The following is a 12,393-nucleotide window of genomic DNA, read 5'->3' as shown; positions in this document are numbered from 1 at the left end:
CTATATGTGATGATCTAGTACGCTGTTAGGAATCAAGCTATCAGAAATCTTAATTCTGTTTCCAAGTCTAACTCTCCTTAAACATGTGCCTTTCATATGCACAAGCTGTAGAGATTAGGATGTAGAACTGTTTAGGATGGTCCTCATGCTTTTTATCAAAATGTTTCATACTGTATTTTAAAGCTCCAGCCGAACATTTTGAACAGTTGTGATCACCTTGCTCTGTCTATTTTATTGGTATTGAGACTGTTGTTTTATGATATATCTACCTAAAATATCACAAAATTATGTGTCTATATAAACACATGAGATAAATTATATTTAAGTATATACAAACATATAATTTCTACTATATGTTTTTTACTATGTATAATTTCTTTCATGTTAGTCATTACTCTGTTATAATTTTATTTGAGGTGATATTTTCAAAATACAAATACAATGGTGAGCACGTTTATACCCACAATAGTAATGAAATCTTAATTCTTAATAAAATATTCATGTTTATAATTTTACCTATTGAAAGGTCTATGGGATTATATTTCTTGTTAACCAGAATTTTATAGAATGTATATGACACTATCATTTACATTAACATGTATTATTTTCATTGGTGAGTTTAAAATATTTATTACATACTCATGTATATATATATATATATATATATATACATGCATAACCTGTTTGGGAAACACGTGACACAATATATGTGTGGAGGCCAGAGGATAATTCTGGAGTCCATTCTTGTATTTGATAATGTGACACCTAGAGTGTGGCCATCAGGTTTAGTAGAAATTGCCTTTCCCCACTGAGTCACCTTGCCAATGCACAGATTTCTTTTTTTTTTTTACTTTTTGATGCAGGGCTTCATTTATTAAATCCCATAAGTTTCCTAAATCCTGTACTTCTAACTAAGAAAAGGAGCATTACAGATATGACTAAATCTATGGGCATTAATGTACAAAATGTGTTTGTAGACTCTTAAAGGGATCACACCCTAATTACACTAACAATGAAAAGACAAGACTTTCCCAGGATCAATACTCAGAATTTCAGTAGAAAAGGGGAAATTAATCTTCTGCCTCAGAGCTAGCATGGAATTGGAGTTTGTAGTACTGTAAACACTGGGGATGGGATTTGGCCAGCAAACTGGATGAGTTTAGAAGTAGATGTTTCTCTGCAACCCCTCAGAGTCCAAACACATCTGTCAGCATTTGGTTTTTGCCTTCTGAGAACCTAAACAGATGATCCAGATAAACCCACTGAAACTATTGACTTATGTAAGTTAGTTTTTTTAACTGCATGTTTACTAGTCATCCAATGTTTGTTGATTCCAATGGTGGCAAATACAAACCTAAAATAAATTGTTTGGTAAACTGCAGTCAATTAGTAATAAGAGCATGAGCACTGAATTTATCAAAACTTCTTTCCAATCATTTAAATTGCCAATGTTTAATAATATTTCTATCCAGGATTATCCAAAATCCTTTTAGAAGAACACTGGTGACAATATTAATTTGTCATGGCTCCCTATAGTCCAATTTCATGTGTAAGAAGCAACGTTGACAGTAGAAAGACATACACAAAGAGTCTTGAGTTTTATTACACACATTTCTGTTGTATGAACAGAGGAGTAGAGACTGTGTGGAAGTCCTATAATATACAGCAATGCAAAAAAACCAATAATAAGCAGAAAACTGCAAAGTCTGTGTTTGTTGCTACACAGTAATACTCACAGTGCACCTTGAATGAAAATAATGAAGGGGCTAAGGACTGGGATGTGGCTATCATCTTCATACTAGCACAAATCTACCACATATCTTGGGGATATTTAATTATGTGTCTGTCCTGTATCTCAGGAAGTGAGTTTTGGGGATCTGATTTGGTATGGGACAGGGATCAACCTATTATTATTTTGCACTGTTTAACTTTTGCTATATTTCCATACAAATATAATTCATAGGAACCCTTTGAGCATGGATACAGATTTGACAATGTTATTACTGTTATCTGGATTGGGTTGGGTTAAAGCATCTGGGCACTAAACATTGGTTTCTTCTTATGTCATTCTGTCATTTATCTGGCTGCACTGGCGTGTTAATCCTTCACTTTTGTCTTAGAATCATCTATGAAACTAATACTGAAGCCCCAACACTTCTGGCTATAGTAGATTCTTTACTAAATTTAAGTTTTGTGTTTCATTCATCTTTGTGAATGAAGTATCTTAAATAAGTCCTCTACATTTGATGAATAAAGATGAATATAATAATATCATAATTATGCATTAGTGCATTAGTCTTTTTATCCATTATAGTTTTATGTGGATTTCTGATACCTGCCATCAGTTTCTTATGGTTTATAGCTGCATCTCTCAGGTATTTCAACATCCAATATTTTACTTATATTTTAAAATGTAATGTGAGAGTCATATGATATTGAGTCCTCTTAGCATCTGTAATAAGTAATTCATTTCCTTTTGACCCATTAATATTGGCAACTTCAAAAATTTCTTTTATACCTACATTGTAGAGAAAAATATAATGCAGAGTCGTCATTAGTTAAATCTTCCAATGCACGCAAATAAATTTTTGCCTTATTGGATGGTATAAGATATCACAATGCATTATTTTACATAATTAATATCAATCCAAACCAAATGTGCATTTGTGTGTGTGTGTCTTTTATTGATACATCCACCTATGTGTAGAGGCCGTAGACATCAATATCCTCCTCTCTTGCTTTCAACCAAATGTTTTGAAATAGGGTTCCTCACATATGCTGTAACTTACTGTTTTGGCTTCACTCGCTGGATAACAATATTTTGCTACCTATCTTCACATTAGCTTGGATTTACGTGTGAACCTGCATGACTTGCCTTTACATAGATGATTGTGATGCTATCCCTGATATTAATGCTTGCACGGTTCTTTGACCACTATAAGTTTTCTCATCAGCCCTTATCAACTCCTTTTGAAATGTATTATAAGCACATGTTGTTCTTCAAAGCAGAACATACTGTATATTATTTTGTAAACTCTTCTTTTAAAACTATGGTACAAATCTTTTTAAAACACCAATTTACAGTTTATGGTATTTAAGATTGATTTGTATCTATTTTATGTTACAAGTGTTTGTCTTCACTTTTTTGTGTTCATGGAATATATACTTGGTGACTATAGAAGCTAGAATAGGTTGCAGGGTCCCCTGAGACTAGAGGTAGGGGCTGTTTCTGCTGCCTCTATGTGCTGGTAATCATTGGAAGAGCAGTAAGTTCTCTTAACCATCAGGCCATTGCTCCAGCCACCATGTTCATTTCAATAAAATAACATTGTATGGTTACTTATGTACACATGCTTCTTTCTAGCAGATTCCTACCGTTAATTACCTAGAAAATCTTCATTTTTATGAGAAAGTAACTTGACATTACTTTTATTTTCTAAAAGTAAAACTCTTGGTTTTAAAAAATGAAAAACAAATAAAAACTTTTCTTTCAAAAATTTTTCATCTTGTAACTTAACAACCTTGTAGAAAATTTTATGGAAACTTACATCCTGTTAGAAGTGTGTACATTTTTCTTCTGTAAGAATTGTAGATCAGGCTGGCGAAACCCAGAGAGGCAGCTCACCTAACAAGGGGGAACACATGGACCCCAGACTGATGACTTAGGACCAGCAGGGGACTGATCCAGACATCCCTCCCACCAAACCTGGGTGACAGAGAGGTCTTGGTAATCTGTGGGACCTTGGAGAGTAGAGCAGTATTTATTCTTGGCATATAGATGGACTCTGAGAACCCATACCACGTGGAGGGACACTCTGTCAGCCTAGACACATGGGGGAGGACTTACGCCATACCTAGGATGATGTGACAGACTCTGAAAATCCCTCATGGAAGCCCTTGCCCTCCCTGGAGAGCAGAGGGGTGATGTAGTGAGGGTGAGGTGTTGGTAGGATTGGGGGCTGGGGAATGGGGGAGGAGAGGTGGGAGAGAGAACAGAGAGTGACATGTGTAAGGAGTTTAAAAAAAAGAATTTTAGAGCATGTACGCTATAGACTTATAGAATCCTGTAATATTAGTTCTCTCTCTTGTTGTAAGGTACATGAACACGAACACATGAGTATGCTTATAGTTTTATATAGAACACCTATCATTCCATTTTATTTTAAATTCTGAAATGCTTGAATTTCAGGAAGGAATTGAAGGAAGATGATAACCTGTGTTGTGGGATCAATGTCATGCATATTTATGATATATTTCCCAGTGTACATATAGATCTGCTACATAGCAAAGAATGAAGACGAGAGGAGGCAGGACATGGTACTATGTTGTGGGATGAGTGACATTCATATTTATGTGATATATTTCCTAATGTATACATAGATTTCCTAGATAGCAGATAACGAAGAGGAGAGGAGGCAGTACATGCTACTAAGTTAAGAGCTAGAAAGACCTTAGCATGACAGTAATTTGCACTATATTACCATGAAATATTGACTCATTTGCCATAATGAAGGCTAGAGTTAGTTTTCTTAGGTGTATCTTCTGATATCTTATATTTTTTTAGAAAAGTAAAGCAGAACAACAGAAACCATTTCTTAAAACATATACACAGTGAGAGATATAAGGACTTCATGCCATTGTTAAATAGGCCATACAAAATAATGTCTTCAATAGGATCTTTTTACCTGATGAGAGAGGAATTAAATTGTCACCCCCGATAGTGTTTCTTACTCTGCCGCATTGGAAACATGTTTCCATTATGGATATTATTTTTATCTATATGTGTCTATATGTTTCAGGTACTTGTGATTTGCCATGTGAGTTAAGAGTGACAAGAGCTCTTAATCATTGGGCAATGTCTCTAGTCCCTGAAGAGTATTTTTAATATCATAATCATATTATACAATTTCCCTTAGTTTCCACGGGCCTTCAAGTCAGACATTGATAGATGTTTATAAGTTGCTACTAATTCCCCAAACTCTGATGTGGACTGATACAGAAGATGAAAACAGATTTGTGGTTTTGTTATGTACAACATTAGGAAAGACACGCACAATATTGCCCCTCTTACCTGTTTTTCCAATTCTTCATTCTGGAACTGTGGTCACACTTTGAATCCAGTAGAGTCCAGACAGGCATGTATTTCTCTTTTGATAATCAGAGTTTATTTAAATGTGTGAATAAAGTATATTCTGCTTCTGTCTCCCACTGGATGGAGGAAACAGGCAACTCCTTGGAAGTTACACAATCAGTAACCAGTTGTTAGGAAAAAGGAAACATTTTGGAGTTGTCTTAAGTTGTACAAAGTTATCAAGGGATATAGCTCAGTAATTTTTCCTTTATGCTGAGTATGGAATTCTTTTATTTTGTTGCATGGTTTTTAGTGAACTGACTTGTCACCCTAAGTAACCTCTAAAACATGCCTCAGTAAAATTCCTGATGAATTCTTTGACGTACAATGCTAGGCTTGACCAATGGTTTCTATGTTCTGCCATTGCTCTTTCCCATATGGTCAGTAGGAATACAGATTCTCCAGTAAAAAATACCTCAGGAAATTTAAATACCAAATTTTTAAATACATAACCTCAAATGAGTATTAAAAAACACCAACATGTTTATATTAGAGGACAAATAGTCACACAATTTAAAAACTCGATGAGGATGGCATTAGCATTCAGTTACACTCCACTGACAGTCAGGAAAATGACCCTGTCTGTTGGCCGGCCCTTTCAAATCCTCTGTTTGCTTTGTTACTGCTCTCTTCAAATGTGCTCTTGTACAAAACTAATGAGATCAGGAATATCATGTCCTTGCATGAGCTTTGTAATTATTTTTTTATTAAAAGTCCAGATTTCTCATCCACACTGCTTGGAATTCTCTTCAAGTTTAGCATCTTTAGAAATAATTTCCTTAGCTATGTAAGCTCTCTTGATATATGCTGTAAGATCATTGGCTGTAGTTCTGAATTGCTAGAAAAGGATTCCTTCTTCAGTTACATCTGAAGCTGTCTATAGTACCTCTGGTTTTACTCTGCAAGCCGATTACATATTCTCTGCGGTTTGGGTTCAGGAATGATTTTACAGACGTATTTTTCTTTAGAAAGAATAGAAACATTTGATATCCAGTACTTTGGAATGTGGTCATTTTGTTTATTCTTGGTAAATGATCAACTCTCTTGGTCAAATACTACAGCTTGATATGTTTTATTTCCTTACCAAGGTGAAACTGCTGGGTTACACGATTGTGAACTATGAAATATGAACTAGAGCTGTTTGCAGCACGGTTAGCATTGACTTTAGAATTTATTGGAACAGTTTCGCTCAGATGATAGGTATTTTTGTTGCAACAAAATTAATGTATTTTCACAATGTTTTGATAGATGAATGTGTTTCTGGAAAGAGACACACTTTGCACATTTGAATAAAATATCTTAAAAGCTACCATTAGTCCTCACTTTTGTATCAGGGGATCCAGATATTACATGAAGGCATTTAAAAAAATAAAACAGAATGCTTGAAAGCAAATCTGTAAGAGTCAGAAAGACTCTGGTAAAATGTGACACCTTCTTCATATCCCCTGGGCAATCTTCTCTCAGGTAATTAAGCTCAGAAAGAGTTTTACTTACTTTATTTTATGGTGCAAAGGGAACATTTAAAAAAGTTTAACCATTTGCCTTGAAATGTGAGCAGATATCTTTAGAGAAAATAGTAAAATCTTTCAAAGCAATGTCTAAATGCTGCTAAACCTGACCAGTAAGTAGGAATTATGGGTTAGTTTACTTGGAAATTTTAGTATCTATTGTATGAACATTTTAAAAATTGAAATGAATAAATGAAGAGTTTTACGTGGTGCTGTGCAAAGAATAAGTAGAAAAGTGGCTGAATGTAGGGACCATCATAGCAGTAATTCTGAGATAGCAGTCTGCAACAATTTCAACACTCTCCATATGAACCAAACATTCAGATGAACACGGAACATGTAGGGAACAGTTGTGGGCGCCAAGGCTTAGAATGTCTTTCAAATACTCTCTGTATTGAAATACTGTAGCTACACAAAGTCCTCTGGGCTCTGTATCCTTTAGGAAGATAAAGATGCATTCAATACAGAGTACAATATAAGGTGACCTGAAGGAGTTTCCATAAAATCAAATCTGTGGAATCCAGATTAGTGTCCATTTATAAAACTTCTAGAACACCATCATACAAGAAGCATTCTTTTTGCTAAAATAAGGGTCCTTTTGGACTTTATTCCCCTCTCTGGCCCAGGCTCACACACACACACACAGAACAAAAAACATTTTAAAAAATCACATCTGTTACATTGCCCGCTACAGAAAGGTGACATGCCATTGAGGCTTTACCAAATAGTTTTCCTTGATAGAATCCTTGATGTAATGACCAGTGATTAATTTTTTGGTATCCCAAAAGAAGAAATATATCTAGCAAGCAACATTTCAATACCCAAACACTCAATGTGTTTCTTGAAGCAAAATACCGTATTGGGAGCGAATGTGTTAATTTGAGAAGAGGAGATTGATGAAGTGTAAATAGAAGGTAGCTGTTGTAAATAACACACATAATTTATGAGGTGTGTTGCATTAAATCTTTAGTGTGTAATATGTGGCATTCTGTTCTGCTTTTGAAAGTTATTTCCATGGATTATCAGTAAGGCAATGGCACCCAGGGATATGCGTTAAGTTACAACACAGTGGGAAAATGGCGAACCTTTATACTTCATGCTTTGGAAATGTTAGTGTTGCATGTCAGGTTTTCCAGAAGTACGGGTTCAGATGGTTTTTAGCATGAAATCTTTATTAGAGATAGAACCTGTGGGAATAAAGGGAAGAAGACATATTAAGCTGAGCATAAATATTGATGTGGCTATGACAAAGCATAAATTCATTAGCAGGTAATCCCCAAATTAAGGTGGTTGCACATCAGAGTTGTCCATGGTGTGCTCAAATGACTGGTCCACGGTAACCCACCTTCCTTATTGGAATCAGAGCCTCCAGTCTTCACAACCCCTCAGACCTGAGGACTCTGAAAATCTATTCATTCTGTTGAATCAGACCACAAGAAAATAAAAACTGGAATGGTTGTTGGTCTTTCTGCATCAGGCACTGTATAATTCCATGATGCTCATCCAGGTTGCACGCTCACGACTACCACTGCAATGTAAGAATTCTGTCATAGGTTTAAAGGTAAGAACTAAGTCAACTCCTGAAGATATAATGTATTAAAACATGGCAATTGTGCCCCAATAGTCCTATGGAAATTTCAATTGCTATTTACAACAAAAGTACATAATATCATGCATCATAACTATTCTGTTTTCTGAATACCTAATCTAAATATGGTTCTTGTTTTCAATCCAATATTTAAACATGCACCCAAATCACAATGTTTCTTTATGTCTCTAAAGACATACCTTATAATTTTTTAATAGTTTTTCATTTATTTTCTCCTATTTTGTAGATGTAAAATTCTGACCTTGTATGTTTGAAGTTAAAAGATGGTAAAGGCAATGAATTCCCTTTTTTCAAATATAGCTGATACACTAACAGCATCACACTTAATAGAAAAATACTGCAACATTATTGTAACAAATTATTCCAATGAAACAAAACAAGCACAATATATTGGGATTTCAATAAATAAATAAAATTACATGTTGTACATTTCATATCGATATCTCAAGAAATATTTTTCTTTGAAGAACAAAAGTTGTACTTATTTTTTAATGAGATCTTATTTTTCTAGGGGTCAAAGGTTCTCTATTTTATTTATACAAATAAACAAATGTTGACGCTTAGCATACTTAGAATCCATATAACCAAAATTCATTCACTAAATATATGAATTATAAAAAAAGGTCACTGACAGCTATAATGTTGATGTATTTTTCCATGGCTTTCTTCAATCGGAGTTTTGACATTTCTTTGACCAGCCAGAGCCTTGATGAACCCTTCCGTTAGGAGTTTTTGCAGAAGTAGGGAAGCATGAAATTAATTTCCCCAAGTGCAGTAGCTTACAGATGCCAGAAGATCTCATAACTCAGTAATACTGGTAAATCCCTAAATTTGTTCTTTAGCTTCTCAAATTACTGTTGGTGTCATTACTCTCAGGGTTTGCTGAGTGAATTTATTCAGAGTTTTTTTTTTTTTAGCTTCTAATATAGAAACACTGGGTCACACACTCTCAGAACAAGAAGAAGAAAAAGACAGTTCCTTTCCTTGATGTGTATGTTCGTATGTACTTATTTTCTCTACTTTTATTTTGATTGCTAGGTATCTGATTATAATCTTTTCTTAAGAAGGCCCTGAAGAAAAGTAAATACCCTTTCATAGTTTATTGTAACTAAGTTCTTGAGTGTGGTTACAGTGACAGAAAAATGTAGATGTGACACAATTTAACCTCTATATGAAATATTATCACATGAAGCATTTCAAATATGATTTGTAGTGTTCCCCTTGGTGTACGGTTTATAAGCTTTCATATCACAATATCTAACACAATATATAATTTTTTTAGTATGTAAAAATTTAGAACTTATCACATTTGTATTGGTATATTGAAAAGGGAATCAATGCAATGGGGAAAATTGAATGTTACTAAAAAACAATGACTTTATACTTCTTAACTTTCAATTTTCCCAAAATAAATTATTAGATGGAGGAAATAATCCTATAAAAGGAATTCTCCACTTGTTTTTTTTATAATTTGCAATGTTCAAAATGTTTGGGAAACTTCTAGCTAATAATTTCCTAATCCAGTTTTCGTTGCATGCCCTCTGCTGGGAAACCTTGACAGGCATTTTATGTAGGCCTTCCAAACCTTTTCTAAACCACGCTGGAAGCATGAGCTTCACTAGATGAAAAATCTGCACTGAATCAAGCTATTATCAGATCCCAGTTCATGTCAGAAGAACATGGGCTGCAAAGGAATTTAAATGTCAACTCCTTCTAAGTACATCTCACAAAGGAAAATTTTCAGCCCTTAACCAGCTCTATAACATCTTACATTCAACTCCTTTTCCATTAGTATGTAAGTGAGGGGTATATGCCTTGAATCTGATGCGTTTCCACCTTTATGTCAAAGCTTCTGGAGTAAGAAAATGTAAAACATCTAAATGAAAGTCTTAATGCTACGTTCTTCCCTAGAGGTACAAGTATTAATCAGAAGTACTGTAACATCTATGTACCCCATAGCAGAAATTAGTACACTTGTCATAGATTTATAGGCTGTTTTGTTAATAATTCTATCCTCTCTTGGTTTCTAAGACAGTATATATATCTTGCATTTTTTAGTTCAAAGACATTGGTTCCGTACTTTGTAAATCTCTTTGGATTCTGTCGAGTTTATATTACACATGGCTCAAGTCTACTTATTACTTCATTTAACATCTGTCTATTTGAAGCTTGCAGTGAAAAATAGACCTACAAAAGGCTGAAACAATGATAATCACAGCTTTACCTATTAAACAGAATGATAAAATATGTCTCAGCTTGTAATAGATGCTCCCTCTAGAAAGAAGGATTTTGTGTAAATTGTAAAATAAACATCTTTCAAAATTTGTTCCCTCGTTAAAATACATTTTATCTATTTTTCTGAAGGAAATCTATATCCTCAGCCAGAACCAATTTTTACATTTTAGAATGTCAGAATAAAATTCCTAGTTGTGGGACCATAAATAACTGCAATTAGCTGTACCCATTGTGATCTCTGTACTAGGTATAAGAGATCTGCCATGTCATTAGAGTTGTTTGAAACATCATTCATTTATTGTGTGAGCAAGACAATGCACTAATATAGTTCAGGTGTTTTTCTGTGGCTGCACATTAGTGATGTATACAGGGTTGTCTGTTTACCCATAACTGCCCTTTGGTTAATACATCACATTCAATGATACTAAACCACTACTGTATTTCAAGAATAGCAGGTAATGCAAAGAAAAAGAAACTGAGCATGATAGTGTGTATACTAGTTGAATATCTTCATTGCTTTATACTCTTCCAATGCAATCCTTCAGTCTCATCCCCCATCGTATACCTGTCATGACCTTCCCCCAAATCCATAATCCAGTCTATAGCAAATGATGCATTTTTCTATTCCAAACTTCCTCCACATCCATACCTTTATGTAGCAGGCATTCCTTGGGAAGCTGCCACACAAGTGTGCCAAAGATGCAAGTAGGCCAGCAAAGCAGAAAGGTGAACTTCAGCTCTTTACACACCGACCTCCTCCAAATCCAATGCTCAAGTCTACAGCAAAATACCTACTTTGTCTTCACCTCACTGCCCCAATTCCCAGGGCACACAGTATATCCTGGTGGGACACCTTGGTTTACTACCTATTGTGGACTCCCTCAAGTGCAACCAGTTCATCACTATTCCTAAGTGTCAGCTCCATTACCTAGAAACATATTTTACCCATAACTCCTAGTGAACACAGCAGAACCACATAAGTATGCTCTACTAGGCAGCACATAGTTAGACTCAAAACAAAACAAAACAAAAAACAGAAAGAGCTAAAGAAACCAATATCCAAAACACCCACCCAGGGAAGCCAAGATGAGCTATCAGCACCTATAATTATAATCATGCAAAACTCAGAGGCATAGAAACCACTGAAAAAGGATACTCAATAATGTCCAGGACAGGATGGCCATATTAGAGCCCAGCAACACTGACACAGTAGGTCCTGAGAAAATGTAACATTGCTGAAGCACAGGTTAAGGACATTTACATAACTTTTGTGAATATGAAATGAAAGAACACCACCTGTAAACAACCTAGTTACCGCTCATGGGAAGAATGGATAAAGAAAATGTGATGCATTTGCACAATGGATTATTACTCAGCAGAAAAAATGACACCATGAAATTTCCAGGTGAATGGATGCAACTAGGAAAAGTCATCTTTAGTGCAGTAACCCAGACCCACAAATATAAACACAGTGTATACTCACACATAATTGGATATGGCCCTAAAGCAAAGGATACTCAGACCACAAACCACAGCTCCAGAGAAGCTAAATAACAGGAAGACCCTAAGTGGGATGCATGGATAGACTTCGGAAGGGGTATTAGATGAGATCTAAGTAAACTGGGGATGGAAGGTGAAGGAAGGAGATGGTTTATCAGGGTGGTGTAGTTCGGGGAAGGACAGAAAGGGAGAGCAACGAAAGAGATATTTTCATAGAGGGGACCATAATGGGGTTAGGGAGAAACCTGGTACCAGGAAAACTCCCAGGATTCCACAAAGAGGACCCCAGATCAGACTCCTAGGAGTAGTGGAGGCGGTGCCTGAACTGGCCTTCTCCTGTAATTAGATTTGTGACTACCCTAATCTTCATCACAGAGCTTTCATTGTGACTCAATGGAAGCAGATTCAGA

This window comes from Mesocricetus auratus, unplaced genomic scaffold (genome assembly GCF_017639785.1).
Source record: "Mesocricetus auratus isolate SY011 unplaced genomic scaffold, BCM_Maur_2.0 Super-Scaffold_2245, whole genome shotgun sequence".
Classification (NCBI taxonomy): domain Eukaryota; kingdom Metazoa; phylum Chordata; class Mammalia; order Rodentia; family Cricetidae; genus Mesocricetus; species Mesocricetus auratus.
This window is presented reverse-complemented; position numbering follows the sequence as displayed.